A 16,333-nucleotide genomic window follows, 5' to 3' on the forward strand; every position below is an offset into this window, starting at 1 on the left:
ACCCAAGATCCCTAGAGCTGTGTGACTGTGATGCTACCTGCTGCACCGCCCCACACACATACACACACATATTGAGAGGAAAGTTTTCAAGTAAGTTCTGTTCTTGTTTTTTCTGTAGTTCTTCTTTTCTCTTACTCTTCTTATCTGTCTTTCCTGCCTCAGAGAGAACTCTCACATCACTGCTGACCACTGTTTAGTCCAGAATTCCTTTGACTAAAAACAAACTCACATTTTCATCAGATCTTCAGGCTTGGCCTTTACAAGTGTAGTTTTGGTTGATTTGTCATGGTATTAAAATCAGGGACAGAGAAAAACTCTCAGTAAATGACATCTGACAGTGACATTTTTATTAATAAATATATATATATATATATTATAACATTTACATACATACATATACACACGTCTGTTTGCACAGTGATTAGTTTGTGTTTAATGGGTTGAAACTCATTTCCAAAGCACTTTGGAGCTTTACAAGCCAAAGGGAACAGATCCCTAATTGAAGTAATTCTGTGAAGGCAGTGATAAAAATGCAGTGTGTTTATGCAAATGCTAATATATGTACACTTGCATGCGCTGATGGTGAAGTAAAGTCATGAAAGACTTAAAGTCAGTGTAAATAAGATGGTTAGAGTGCAGTTCAATGGAAGGATTTGCAATTATATTGAACTAGTTTTTTATACATGAGTTTTCCAAGCACTCTTTAGAACCAGGAAGGTTTATGTACAGGTGATGGTCATAAAATTAGAATATCATGAAAAAGTTTATTTATTTCAGTAATTCCTTTCAAAAAGTTAAACTTGTATATTATACTCATTCATTACTCACAGACTGTTTCAAGTGTTTATTTCTTTTAACTTGATGATTATAACTGACAACTAATGAAAAACCCAAATTCAGTATCTCAGAAAGTTAGAATATTGTGAAAAGGTTCAATATTGAAGACACTTGGTGCCACACTCTAATCAGCTAATTAGGCCTTTAAATGGTCTCTCAGTCTAGTTCTGTAGGCTACAAAATCATGGAGAAGACTGCTGACTTGACAGTTGTCCAAAAGACGACCATTGACTCCTTAAGGTGTCAACACCTTACAACACCTTAAGGTTTGTAAGGTGTACAAATAAAATTTTATAGCATTTTTTGTGTAACGTATAATTGTCATTCATAATTCAAACATTCCCAGCTCTTTTGTCATTTTATGGTGACTGTTGTGTGTTATTAAAAATTACAATTCTCATTTTATTCAACAAAATATAACCTACAATTTATGTAGTGTGAAAATGGCAAGTGAAGAATTTATTGGTCCCTGCATTTGTTATGATCTCCATCAGTAAAAAGCACTACAAAGGCATGTGATGGATGTGTTTTGTTCTTGGGGATAATGGTGTCTTTGGGAGCTTTAGACCCCTCTGGTGGTCTTTTGGCATTGGGCATGATGACATTGAACTCATATGCATCTGATATAAAGCATCTCATTCTACTGACTATACTTTTCTTGGGAGATTTTAAATATAAACTTAGCACAAAATAAAGATATCTTTTGGATTGAGCCCTAGTACCATCTCCATCAAGCTGCCATTACTGCCCTTCACTGTCAGGACCGTTTGCACTGGTGTCGGCAACACGTGCACTGGAACCTGAACATGTGGAGGAACGTTACGTATCAAAGTGTGGAGAAGATGTGGAGATCGCAATTCTGATTGCTGCACCGATAGAATAACATCTTTTGGTGGAGGCAGTGTGATGGTGTGGGGCGGCATCTCCCTCACTGGAAAAAATGAGGCTTGTCATCATTAGAGGCAATCTCAATGCAGAGAGATATCGAGATGAAATTCTGCAACCAGTGGCAATCCCATATTTCCACAGTCTGGAACTGAACTCTCCAAGATGAGAAAGCTCGCCCCCACAGAGCGTGGTTTATCAGAGACTACCTCCAGAATTTGGGAGTGGAGAGGATGGAATGGCCTGCCAGCGTCCTGACCTCAACCCCATTGAACACTTGCGGGATCAGCTTGGGTGTGCTGTTCGTGCCAGAGTGACCAACTCAACCATGATGGCTGACTTGCAACAAATGCTGGTTGAAGAATGAGATGCCATCCCACAGCAGTGTTTGACCAAGCTAGTGATATATATGTGTATGTATTGCATCTACATTCATACACATACTAAAAAGGCTGTACTTGACATATTCTCAGCAAATGTTCATGTTTTATGATTTCTCTACCTCATTTCTCACCCAACTTACTGTATTAGGCTCTTAAGCCTATCAGGCTCTTAAGCCTATCTGTATGTGTGTGTGTGTGTGTGTGCGTGTTTATGCTTGGTGCATACTGGAACTGGCAAGCTCACAACTTTGTTTGTAAGAGAAACTTCAGTGGCAGTCTTTCTCGCCTTTATTCTTTTATATTTGAGTAAGGCTGTGTATTGTGTGTGAATTGGACTGAACTTGAGTGAACGAACACACAGCACAGCGTCCCCTCACTGCAGGAAGCGCACTGTCTCTGTTTCTCGCTCTTTTTAAAAGTGCAGAGCTAGTGCTGGAGAGATTAGATGGAGCAGAAGGAGAGAGAGAAGTGCTTTGGCGCAGCGCGTGTGAGTGGGTGGGTATTGATCGGGAGGAGCCCTGCTGATGGTGAAGGCTCAGTTACAGTGTCTCTGAGTTTATGAGAGCACAACAACTGCTCATCAGCAGCAGACGAGCAGGCTGTATCCTTGACTGGCTTAAAAACATCGTTGCATCTTTATAAAACACAAGCTGTCCCCAGACATCTCTCATCCATCTGTAGCTACACATTTGTAAAAACACAGTTATGTGATAAATATATTTCACCATCAATGGTTTGCATAAATGTCTGATTGCACTAATGAAAAACAGTGTAGAACTAGTAAAAATGTAATATAATTTTTTCCTAAACTTCCTCCCAACACACTTCTGACCTGCTGCTAGTGCAGCATCATTGCAAAACTCAATGCTCTTTGAGGAGAACACCAAATATGTCACATGTGTAATAATGTATTATTTAGTGTAATAATGTTGTGCAAAAAAAGGGTCCATGGAGTTCCACATTAACTGCTTAGCAGCACTGTAGTAACCATAGCAGCCACCTAGCAACATCTTTGAAACATCTTTGAAAATTTGGGACACATGGGATAGCAATATGCAACTATCATAGTAACCACCTGGAACACCTTAGCAACCAATAGACATAGCTTAGCAACCACCTAGCATAGCAATGGGCCATAGTAACAACATATCCATTTAGCAACATCTTTGCAGCTGCCTAGGACTCTGCTATCACATTAAATGGCATGCTAACCACACTAGCTACCTGCAACACCCTTCAACCCCCTGAAATACCTTAGCAACCACCTGGAATACCTAAGCAACCACCCTAGCAACAACCTGGAATATCAAAACAACTGCCAAGAAGAACTTTAATGAAAACTTACGTTTTCAATGTGTGTTTTTGTGTGTTCTTACATTCTCTTGTTCTTGCTTTATCATCTTCCGTTGCTGAAGTTAGGTTCTAATACTCAAGAACATGAAATAATGATAAGAAGAAACACTTTTATGTATCCCCTTTGGGAAATTTCTTCTCTGCATTTGACCCATCCATGGTAGTGAACACACAAACACACACTAGTAAGGAATTCTTTACAAATACTAGTGGCAGTGAGCATACACACAACTGCAGCAGGGGGCTGCCAAACACCTTGGCGCTCAGGGGCAATCTGGGGGTTAGGTGCCTTGTTCAGCCATGAATGAATATTTCCTTGCCAGTCTCAGGAAGTGAACCGGTGACCTTTTTGGCCTCAAGCTCGCTTCTCAAACCATGGCTGCCTCCAAAAAGCACCTGGGTGTTATTCTCAGTCCACGCAAAACAGCCAGAATGCATTGGTTTGCACCTGACCAACGTGAACAACCTGAAAAGGCCCATCTTTCACTGCAGCATCTTTCAAGGTGACGTATCTTCAATGTTCTTCTCAAGTACGTTCTTCTAGTGAACACAAGTCCATTTTTGTGTTTGTTGCATTGATAAACAGTTCATAGTACAAATTTAGCAACACCTTAGGATTCACCTGATGCACCAACATAACAACCTATTATACCATAACAATTACCTGGAACACTTTTACAACCATTTTAAATACAATAGCAAATTCCCTAATAACAAGGAGCAGAGTTGCCATAGCAAACACCAACGATACTTTAGCAACAGCACACACATTAGCAACAACCTGAAATACTTCTGCAAACGTCATGTGAACACCTGGGGACGTCATATGCTGCGCAAAAATCCTTTGTTTTATTCAGGAAATGCAGTAGTTTATATTATTTAGAAATGATGTAGATATATGACTATCAATTTACATATTTTATAAAACTATATAAATTAGTTTTAGTACCTACTTGGCAGAATATATAGAAGACATCTGGTAATCTAATTCACTTGATTCACTCTGAAATGTTGTGTAGAATCAGGGCTGAAAGTTGGTAGTTGGTGTCTGTGTATGTTAGAAAACCGTGCGCTCTGGTGAGAATTTTTTAAACATGGTTTTCTAAAGCGCTTGCAGGCAGTGTTATGGCCAGCACACTATGTTAATAGATGGTTTGGTTCCTTGGGCTATTGTCTAAAAGCTTCTTAGATAACCTCTATATATGTTGGCTGTGGGCAGTAATTCCACACTGCAATTTGACGTCCAAAAACTTCAATATTTCATTTATCTAGAAGAACGACAACTCAGATACATACATGTCTTCAGGGTGTGTTTCCATGTGTAATGAGTGTGATCACAGATTAAAGGGTTCAAATGTAACTGTTTTGGTTTGGGGTTGGTGTCTTTGGAGGCAATGGCCCCTGGCTGATTTATTCTGTATTTATTCTTAGCCAGTTGCTCACGGGCGGCTGGAGCTGTGTGTGTAGTGTGTGATTGAACATCACTCATTGTGGACAGGCTTTAAAAACACACGGGACACTGAGCCGAGCGTTGCGCCAATCATTAAGAGAATTGAGTTAACTCATCGTCTCTGCTCAGTGCACTGTTAATGTCATTATAAACAGAGCATTCGCAAATCAATGTCAACGATTGGCTGTGAATGTGCATCACAGTGAATGTGCAGATCACAAGCTGAAATCTTATAGCAGAGGGACTGGACTCACATCAGTGATGTGTGAAAGAAAGACAGAACACAAGGTCAGTTGATCAATCATTTAGCAGTGAGATTAGAGTGAAAGACGACTTCCTTTCTTTCTTGTATCTTCTTAAATGTGGGCTGTTAAATACTGTGTTTCCTTTTTTTTTCATTTTTGGGCCAATAAGGATATAATGTAGTGACATAAACATTACAATACCACAGGTAGTCCTGACAGGTAGTGTGATTGGCTGGGAGATGTTTTAGGAGTATTAATCCACTATATTCATAATCACTAACACTGAAATCCCCAGTTTAATATCATCTAAACCAAAACATACACATAATTTTGGATACAATATTATTCCCAAGAACAGAACAAACCCATCACATGCTTCTGCAGCGCTTTTTCCTGATGGAACTCAAAACAAATGCAGCGACCAATATATTCTTCTCTCTCCATTTTCACAATACTTCATTCATTCATTCATTATCTGTATCCGCTTATCCAGTTCAGGGTCGCGGTGGATCCAGAGGCTACCTGGAATCATTGGGCAAGGCAGGAATACACACTGGAGGGGGCGCCAGTCCTTCACAGGGCAACACAGACACACACACACACACACACACACACACACACAATCACACCTATGGACAATTTTGAGTCGCCAATCCACCTACCAATGTGTGTTTTTTTTTGACTGTGGGAGGAAACCGGAGCACCCGGAAGAAACACACGCGGACACAGGGAGAACACACCAACTCCTCACAGACAGTCACCCGGAGCGGGAATCGAACCCACAAACTCTAGGCCCCTGGAGCTGTATAACTGAGACACTACCTGCTGCGCCACCGTGCCGCCCACAATACTTCATTTTTAAGTTAATTTTTTAAAAATAAAATGACAATTGTGATTTTACTACACAACATTCATTCATTCATTCATTATCTGTAACCGCTTATCCAATTCAGGGTCGCAGTGGGTCCAGAGCCTACCTGGAATCATTGGGCGCAAGTCGGGAATACACCCTGCAGGGGGCGCCAGTCCTTCACAGGGCAACACAGACACACACACATTCACTCACACACACACACCTACAGACACTTTTGAGTCACCAATCCACCTACCAACGTGTGTTTTTTGGACTGTGGGAGGAAACCGGAGCACCCAGAGGAAACAAACGCGGACACGGGGAGAACACACCAACTCCTCACAGACAGTCACCCAGAGCGGGAATCAAACCCACAACCTCCAGGTCCCTGGAGCTGTGTGACTGCGACACTACCTGCTGCGCCAATGTGCCGCCCACAATACTTTTGAATACTCAGGGTTGGGGTGGGTCCCGAGCCTACCTGGAATCATTGGGCACAAGGCAGGAATTCATACTCATACTCACAGCAGCACGGACACTTTTGAGTCGCCAATCCACCTATCAAAATGGGTTTTTGGACCGTGGGAGGAAACCCATACGGACACGGAGAGAACACACCAAACTCCTTGCAGGACAGTCACCCGGAGCGGGACTTGAACCCACAACCTCCAGGTCCCTGGAGCTATGTGATTGCGACACTACTTGCTGTGCCACCATGCCGTCCTTAATGTCACACATAAACACTTTAAAACGTATTTGTACACTTGCTATTTCCCAAATGTTTTTTTTTTTCCTGTTCTCTTTATCTTAAAACCTAACAATAGACAGTGAGGACGATTAAACATGCTTCTCAGTCACAGCTCTCATGGATATATCTAAAAATAAAGCACAAATGGTATAAACCATTTCTACTGTAAATGATGCAACTTTTAAGGTGGAGCGGCAAACAAAAACATAAATAAGTAAATGAATATATAAATAGATGTAAAGATTCAGCTTCTCTTTGTAGAATGTGTGTTTAGCTGCTCATTTCTCTGTTTCCATCTTTATGAAGTGTGCAGATATGATTTCATTCCATTTGTGGTATTCTGTACATTGGTTATTATTTTTATTATTATCACTTCAAAGTTAAAATATCATACTAAATATCTTCCACCCTTATAAATCCAAACTGAGAAATATTCTGATATATTTTCTCTCTATTTTTCTCTGTCTAAAGGACAACGTTATCAGCTGATTCAGTTTTCCATATGAATGTAACTTAATTGCAGTGCTTTTATACAAATTTGAATGTGTTATGGTTTGTTTGGGTGTAGAGGGTGGTGTGTTTGCTTTAAGTTATTTGTTCATTTTAGCTGCATTATTTCCACTTGCGCTAGGTAACTAAATAAATAAATAAATAACAGGAAGCATTAATTCATTCATTATCTGTAAGCGCTTATTCAGTTCAGGGTCACGGTGGGTCCAGCGCCTACCTGGAATCATTGAGCACAAGGAAGGAACACACCCTGGAGGGGGCGCCAGTCCTTCACAGGGCAACACACACATTCACTCACACACTCACATCTACGGACACTTGTGAGTCGCCAATCCACCTACCAATGTGTTTTAGGACTGTGTGAGGAAACCGGAGCACCTGGAGGAAACCTATGCGAACACAGGGAGGACACACCACACTCCTCACAGACAGTCTGACAGGAAGCAATAATTTGTAAATTCCAATTTTAATCTGCCCTATACATAGATACACCATTACAAAAGCTATGATAAATAGATACCAGTTACCATCGATTTCGAAAAACAGACCCAACACTTCTTCTCTGCCTGCCTCACAGATATTATTGGTCACGTGGATTGTGTCCTAATTAAGGTAGCACCTCCACAAGCTTGAGAAGGCATTGCGTATAAGTAGCTATCTAGATTTTTAAAAACACTTTACTGCCTTCAGTAAATCGCTCACGTGAAGACGTTAGATTGTTAAATGTTACTGTTCCACATTAAATGCTGCAGTGGTGACACACAAGTGTCAGGCTTAAGATGTGTTTTTTAGGCACTTTGAACGTAACTTCATCGGCTTTTAATGTAGAAAAGTACATTGAAACAAGAAGCAAGGTTTATTTTTTACGTGGACGGTTTGTATTTTCTAAACAACATAAGGAGAAATGTGTAAAACTCATCAAGACCTTAAAATTTACCAGAAGCTCAACGTAATGCACCATTTTAAGGTGGAAGGGAAAAATAGAACAAAACCTCATTTGTTGGCTGTAGCAATGAGGTTTTAGTTGCTGTTGTGAGTGGTTCTAGAGTAAACTAAATTATTACTGCAGTGACTCAATACATTGATGTATAAACTTGAAATAGGCTGAGGCACACATAAACCGAAAAAACAAACAAACAAACAAACCCATTTTACTTAAAGTTATTCACTAAAAGAGAGTTTAGTTTGGAGACTAACAATAGCCAGTCTTCTATATAAAGGCATTTCACCCCCCCTTAAGATTTCACATTGTAGATGCTGTATTGGTCCCCGTATGAATGGATGAAATAGGACAAAAGCCTAAGATACAGTGATTTATTCTCATTTATTCAGAATTAAAAACATATGGTTCCCGTGGAACAGATTCTGTATAATTTGAATTTCATTTTTAGGGCAAGAAAACTGCTGACAGATTTGGATTATTGGGTGGTCTATGCCTTTAATGTAAGTCAGGTACAGGCCTAAATTTTGTATGGTAGTAACCAATAGCATTGTTTGGTTTTGCTCTAATAAGTTGTTGGTGACCCCTGACTACAAACTCTGTGGTGTGGTATGTGACATATTAGCTGGTGTGCTGCAGTCATTACAGTAAACAAGCAAGACTCTGTACTGGTTTCCCATTATGACCTGAAGAAAAAGTGGACCCACCCAAACGTCATTTGTATAATTCACACCCTGCATATATGTCCATTTTATCATTCACCTCCATCAGCTTTTTCAACTTATTCTTCTTAACATTTTTATTAATTAAAGCAAATCATATAAATCATGTTAGTTTGTCAATGAGATTTCATAGAGTTTATCTATCTGTCTATCTGTATATCTATCTATTTTAATAGCTTTAAACCCCCTTGGCATTAATGATGCCAGCACAGCACCCATCTGTGGAGATAAATTTTGCCATTTTTCACTGTTCAGCATTTTTGCTGGAGGCTTTATGCCCTATTTTCCACTTCAAGATTCCCCAGTGGTCGTCTATAAAATTTGGGTCAGGTGAAATACTTGGCCAGGAGATTGTTTTCACTTGCCTCTACTATTTAGGCACATTCTGCTGTGTGTTTAGGGTTATTGTTGTGTTTGAATGATCTAATATTATTAACAGGATCTAAATTAATTGTTCTTAGTTTTCATTTCATTTTTTTCTTTTGTTGTTTGTTTTTTGGAAACATTCCTTTTCTAGTTTTGTGCTGTTTTATAACAGTTTATTTTTTATTTTTTAACAGAGGATGTCTTGGTGTAGGGCGGAATGGTGGCATAGCAGGTAGTGTCGCTTTCACACACATCCAGGCGCTGGGGTTGTGGGTTTGAGCCCCGCACCTGGTGATTGTCTGTGAGGAGTTTGGTGTGTTCTTCCTGTGTCCGCGTGGGTTTCCTCCGGGTGCTGCGATTTCCTCCCAGGGTCCAAAAACACACGGTGGTTTGGCTACTCAAAAGTGTCTATAAGTGTTAGTGTGTGTCACCCTGCGAAGGACTGGTGCCCTCCCCTGTTTGCGCCTAGCTATTCCGGGTAGGCTGAACTGGATAAGCGGTTACAGACAATGAATGAGGAATGAATGTCTGGGTGTACTGAGAGCAGATTTAATAAGTCTAGGAAAGTAACATTGTTAAGATTTTGGGGTTAATGAGGGTAACAGTCAATATTTTACAACAAATATAATGTTATGCTTCAGACATGGTCAATAAAACTGGAGAAACCTAAGGACTAAACTGTGACAGATGTGTTTGGCTCAGATGCTCTGCGCACAGGTGAGGAGCAGATGGAGTTGCTAGAAAACCTGTCTCTGTGTCTGACCAGAGGAATTTGATTATGTATGGGTGTGCATGTGTGTGTATGCGTGTGTGTTAAATGCTCTCAAGGTCCAGCCCTGTAGCAGCAGCTGCAGATTTGCTTTTATTGATTGAGATAGTCCTCAGGGACAAAGAGCTGTTGGTTTATAAAATCTCTCATCAGCTCTTCATTCACCAACTGGGGCTCAAGGGCACGCCACTGACATGATTCTCAGTGTTTGTGTGCATGTCTGTGTGTGTGCAAGCATCATTCAGGGCTGTGCAGGTGTTTTTTTTTTCTTTTTTTTCTTTTTTTTTTTTTTTACATGATTTTCTTCTTAAAGTGTATCACAAACACACACACACACACACACACACACACACACAGACAAAACACACCAAGAGACTAAGTTAATGAGAGTGTCTGGGATTTAATTACAGATTTAGTTTTGTCTGTGTTATTCCTTTGTTGTGTAGTTGCACAGAGCTGTAGAGGCTCGTATTGTTCTTTTGGAGAGTAATTAATGAATTGACTAAAGAATAATGTCATAACGGCAAAAGAGAAGTGCTTTTCTTTTACCAAGCTGAATGTGTTGTTTGTGTGTGTGTGTGTGTGTGTGTCTGTGTTTCATTGTTCATTTGTAGAAAAGTAAATAAAGTGCACATTGGATAGGAAAACCAGAAAATAACTGTGTTATCATGGAATATGGAGCGCAAACTGAGGATATTATTTTTGCATTATATTACATGTACAAATAAGTTTTAAAGCATTTCTGTCTAATATATAACTGTAATTCAAAATTGATTTTTTTGTTCTTTTATTGTAGCTAATGCGTATAGTATTAAAAATGGCAATTATAATTTTCCCAGTTTCCTTACACTTGTGACTGATTCTCATCACTTTCCCTGTGTCACAGGGAGTGAAAACAAAGAAACGGATGCAGGTGCCATGGTGGATTTAATAAACACAAAAGGAAACACTACACACAAAAACACAACACATGACAAGAGTTAACATCACTGTAAAAACAACAAAAGACATGACAAATGACTGACAAACTCTAGTCTCAAACACAAGGCTTATAGAGGGTTAGGGACTCATTGCTAGAAACGCCTCACTGTAGGGACATTGTAACACCCTGTTTCTCTTTTGCCATCATTTTACCTTTTTCTGCTTCTATTTTTATATTTTATTATATATTTCTACTTCAATTTTTTTATTCTATATTTAGTTTTACATTTCAATTTTTGTTGTCATTATCTTATTATTGTACTCTTATCTTGATGGTACCTATGGGTACCTCCCTCTGGAATCAATGAATTATCTATCTCTGTCTTTTATTTACATATACACATTCAAATGTGCAGTAATGTATTGAACGCTGCAGAACACTAACTGAATGTAGTTCACACATCACATGTAGTTGTTTTTGCTCGGAACTCTCCAACGGGGACAGAGTTTCAGGTAAAAACTTTCTCCAGTTTCCCCTGTGCCTGTGTTGTATAAACCATCTTGGAGCGTCCTGATAAACAACAGGTTTGAAAACGGATTTGAGTTTGAATTGAGCTGGCTTTGGCTCCTCAGCTCTATGGGACATAACTAGAGAACAATCTACACCGACTTATAATCTATGAAATATTTATTTTCATCTCTGGAAGTGTCACTCAGGGCAGCACTAAAGTGGCTCCCAGGAGGGGCTGTCATTCCCAGAGCCATCCGGCAGCGCGGTAATGGGATTCTGATCACTTTTAATGGCCGACTGCTATTTCAACAGAGCGACGTCTGGGTATGGGAAATCTGTCTTATCAACATCCTTTATTCTAGAGTCTGCTCCAGTGGTCTACACTGTAGTTTTACAGTGGGTATAAACATGTTATTTATTGTATAGTCTATCTTAGGAAATTCCCAGGAATGTCCAAAAATTCAACCCGGGGGTAGTCCTGTAGAGTCAGTACCATGCAATGAGACAGCCATTTTTGAATTTGAATATCTCTGGTCTTAAATCATAAATAAAGGGTTGTATTATCTCATTAACCCACATCAAATGTCATTTTTGGGTTTTTAAATTTATTTAAAATATTATAACTTATAATTTCTTAATTTCTGTAGAAAAAAAGTGATGAAAAGAACATTTACTCATACCATTTTCAACACTTATAGCCAGCAAGGATAATGGGCACCAAAAATCCCAGTTGTGCCCAGAGGAGCTTAAACACGCTCTGGGGCCCTGGGGCTATAGATTGTGCGCCCCGTGGGTCCAGTTAAAATCCGTAACATCAGCATAACACATTAAAGCACAACACAATACACTACATGTGAAGAGGTAGTCACATGCTAATCACCAGAGCCAAAAACCTTCTCCTGAAAACTCAGCATACAGCATTAGATTATTTTTAATATTTGTATTTATTTTTTAGCAAATTTAGCAAAGTCCAGCACTGCCCACTGCCTAACACTGCACCAGTTCAGGGTGTGTTCCTGCTTTGTGGCCAGTGAGAAAATAACAACCATACACTTACCAATATTCTGACATTGTATAAAAAAATATTTAGAATATTGATATTTTACACCCAAACCATCTCCACAAGTCAATCGTCTTTAGGAGCAAATTGATGAATGCAGACCAAATTTCCACGGTACTTGTTTCTGTGCCTAAATAACTCACGTAACTAATGTATGCAGTATTACGTGTGATTGCATGGCATCATTACATATATAAGTCAGAATATCACAATAATCACGATATTGATTTTTTTTTTATTGTTTACATTTTTTTTTACAATATTATTACACACAATAAGAAATTGCACAGCCCTAATCCATACGATCAAGGAAACACACTTTCAATCTGGAAACGCACTTTGTTCTTCACACTCGCTCACAAATATAAATAATTTTACTTTTACTACATTTATGATTTTGTATTTAATGTAATGGTATATAATTTATACACGCATCACACTTACTGAGAAGATAAATTCTCATGGAATGACATCAGTAGCTTTATTAATATAACTCATATAACTTTATGTGCATATCTCACTAATTTCCTTGACTGATATCCTCTGAGGCTGGACAGTCCTGGCAGTAAAGTTCTGTAGCATATGAACAAGGGATTTGAATATCAGGATTAGTTGATGTGATGAATTCATTACTTGCCTTAAAATATCTTTGAAAACCCTCAGAAGCTTTTCTCTGGAGTAGAAATATTTGAGCCAAGCATTGACAGGTTCAGGGTCATTTCTCTTGTGAAATATCGCTTTGCTTTAATAAAAGACAAGTGCTGGTGTGTCATTCTCTCTTGGGCAGCAAGCGTTAATGAAGCTGCACAGATGCTGTCTGCTCTCTGACTGACCTCTGCTGACCTGAGAAGATGGTTAAAGGAATTTCATTGGTTTTCAACCAAGTCGTATTCATGTTCAACTGTATCAAACCACTGATCAGCACAGACAGTTTCTTATTGGGGTTTAAGCAGGTTTGGTGATCCCTGGTCACATCCCATACTTGTTGATTGAAAATAGTTAAAACAGCACCCACATACAAACATAAATAAATCATATTTCATGTTTTTATTTGGCAAAATGAACGTTTAAAAAGGTATATCTACTGGAGGAAAGTATGCAGAGAAACAGAGGGACTACGGTTTGAAATTAGGCAAGGTAATTTTATTCATAGAGCACCTTTCACACTTTTCGTAATTCAAAGTGCTTTACAAAACAATTTAGAAATTTTACAGTAGAAGTTTTAAAATAAATATATATATATATATATATATATATATATTAAAATAGAAATTAAACCACTTATCCAGTCCAGGGTCGCAGTGGATCCAGAGCCTACCAGGAATCATTGGGCGCAAGGCAGGTACACACCCTGGAGTGTGTGCCAGTCCTTCGCAGGGTGACACATATTCACACACATAAAGGCCAAAAGTTGCCAATCCACCTACCAACTTGTTTTTTTTTTTGGACCATGGGAGCAAACTTGAGCACCCGGAGAAAATCCGGGTGGACACTGGGAGAACACACCAAGCTCCTCACAAACAGTCACCCGGAGCAGGACTTGAACCCACAACCTCCAGGCCCCTGGAGCTGTGTGACTCCGGCACTACCTGCTGCGCCACAGACATAGGCTGAAGTGTGATTCTAAGTGCAGCGCTATTCAAAGGCACAGGGCATCAGAGATGTCTTAAATATATTGGGGCACTATTTGGGGCAAATCTGTCTTCCAGGAGTATTTCAGGTGCAAGCTTTGTAGAACTACAAATATCTCAGTAGAGCAGATAAAAAAGGACAATGAGTGTAGGTAATTATAATGTTTTAATGGATTGTTGTATATATTATTTTCTTTCTTTCTTAATGTAATTAATACTCAATTATGTTCATTAGTAATTATTTACGTAGGTCAAGACACTGCAGTTTAGCCATTCCAAACTCTCAGACCAAGTCTCACATCTTTTATGTCCTGTCTGTATGAATAACCTTATATCTACTATTTACCTTTGTTTTTATATCATCTTTGAATTTTAGAATCTTATTTTATTTTTGTATTGGTTTATAAGAAATGCATCTTCATTGGACCAAATGGAACTGATTCATTATCTCTAACACCACACTTCATAAAGCTTATCGTAATCCTGTTATTACGTGCCTGTTTTTTATGGTAATTTGCTTTTGAGTGTGGCTGCCTACTTAGGCTGACTGAGTCAGATGTTTGGCCTGCAATGTGTTTGATGACATGGATCAGGATGTGAATTTTAATGTGACTTATGTCTTATTAGACGTGCACTTTGACATTTGTGGGTTGATAAATGTATTTCATCATGTTAATAAATCCATAACAATAGACATTATATTTAATACCACTGTTTTTTACATTGCAAACAGCTGCTGTAGTCTTACAGTAAATTACAAATCCGTTTTTACAGTAACAAACTGTTGTCCTAAACTACAACATGTTATTGCATTAGGCAATAATTCCGAAGGTGACATCCATAGTTAACATTCATTCATTAATCTTTGTCAGTCATTCATTAATTCATTAATTCATTAATTCATTCATTCACTTTCCGTAACTGCTGCAATCCTGTTCACCCACAGCTTATGAATTTTTAATTTACTTAATTTTATAAATTAATGAACACTATGATTATTTCTTATATTTTATTATAACGTTCATTTATACTTTTAATGCACATTATACCTTAAATGCTCAGTGCCATATTTTGTCCGAATGGATGGGAACACTGTAGCATTGTCAGTTAGCGCTAAGCACTTTGGGTCTTACTGAGCCTGTAACAAACAAAATTTTTGAAATGTCTGTGTTGATAACTTTTGAATCACAAGTGATATTGCAATCAATTTGTGAGACAATTCTGGTCTTCTTTGATATGCTACATGACCAACTTCCCATTGGAAAAGCTTTCCCTTGATCTAGTATGGCGGCTTTCAAGATGGTCGGCCATGTTCCGGACATGTAGCCTAAAAGATAGGCCCCCTCGGCCATTGCTTGCTGGAGTATTCAAATATGTAATTTTTACCTTTTGTTTTTGAAATTAAAAGGTGTCCTGCAACATTTAACTCACCCTTTCTCACATTCTCACTCTTAAAAATAAAGGTGCTACAAACATTTGTTTGAAGGATGCCATAGAGAACCAGTTTGACTAAAAATGTTTAAATGGATAGAGACCCTTAAGATCAAGTGATGCATTTTTAAACACAGCTCTTAAACAAACATGTTTCTTTATGGAATCAAAGGTGTTTGTTCTACAGCATTGCTCAAAAACCCTTTGTAGCACTTGAAGATAATAATAACCTTGATATAAATGAAAATGTACTCCAACAGCTTTAAAGTGGAGCAGATAATACTTTAACATTAGAAGCTATTGATTGGAGGTTGACCCTGCGTTTTTATGTTAATGCATATTTTTTTCCTGAAAACATCTGAAAACAAATTTATCCACACACAACCTGAGAAATGCGTGGTTGGAGCATGTTTGTGTGGTTACAAGTGGAGTAATAGCAGCGTCTAATTATTATACTAACTATGATTTCCTTTAGTATTATTCTTTCAGCTGAATGATGTTTTTTGCTGAAATTTTCTGCAGTTTATCAGTGTTAAACTCCACAGGATGTATTCTTGTAAAATGCTTAGTTATGTGTCACAGCTGTAAACTGTGTTGGACTGAGCTGAGGGATGAACGGTATTCAGTCCAGAAATTCTCAGGAATATGAGGCAGGTCATGTTTTAAGTTTGCAAAATGTTATTTTCGTGGCGTCTTATTGGCATGTGACACAGCTGAA

At 38.6% G+C, this 16,333-nt stretch overlaps 1 protein-coding gene across 1 annotated transcript in view; it reads left to right on the top strand.

Moving 5' to 3' along the window:
* The window catches only part of slc2a9l2 (solute carrier family 2 member 9, like 2), a 164,698-nt gene that overhangs the window by 44,763 nt on the left and 103,602 nt on the right, over window positions 1–16,333 (top strand). The gene's annotated exons all lie outside the window — the stretch shown is intronic.

Source organism: Hoplias malabaricus, chromosome 13 (genome assembly GCF_029633855.1).
Source record: "Hoplias malabaricus isolate fHopMal1 chromosome 13, fHopMal1.hap1, whole genome shotgun sequence".
In the NCBI taxonomy this organism is placed as follows: Eukaryota; Metazoa; Chordata; class Actinopteri; order Characiformes; family Erythrinidae; genus Hoplias; species Hoplias malabaricus.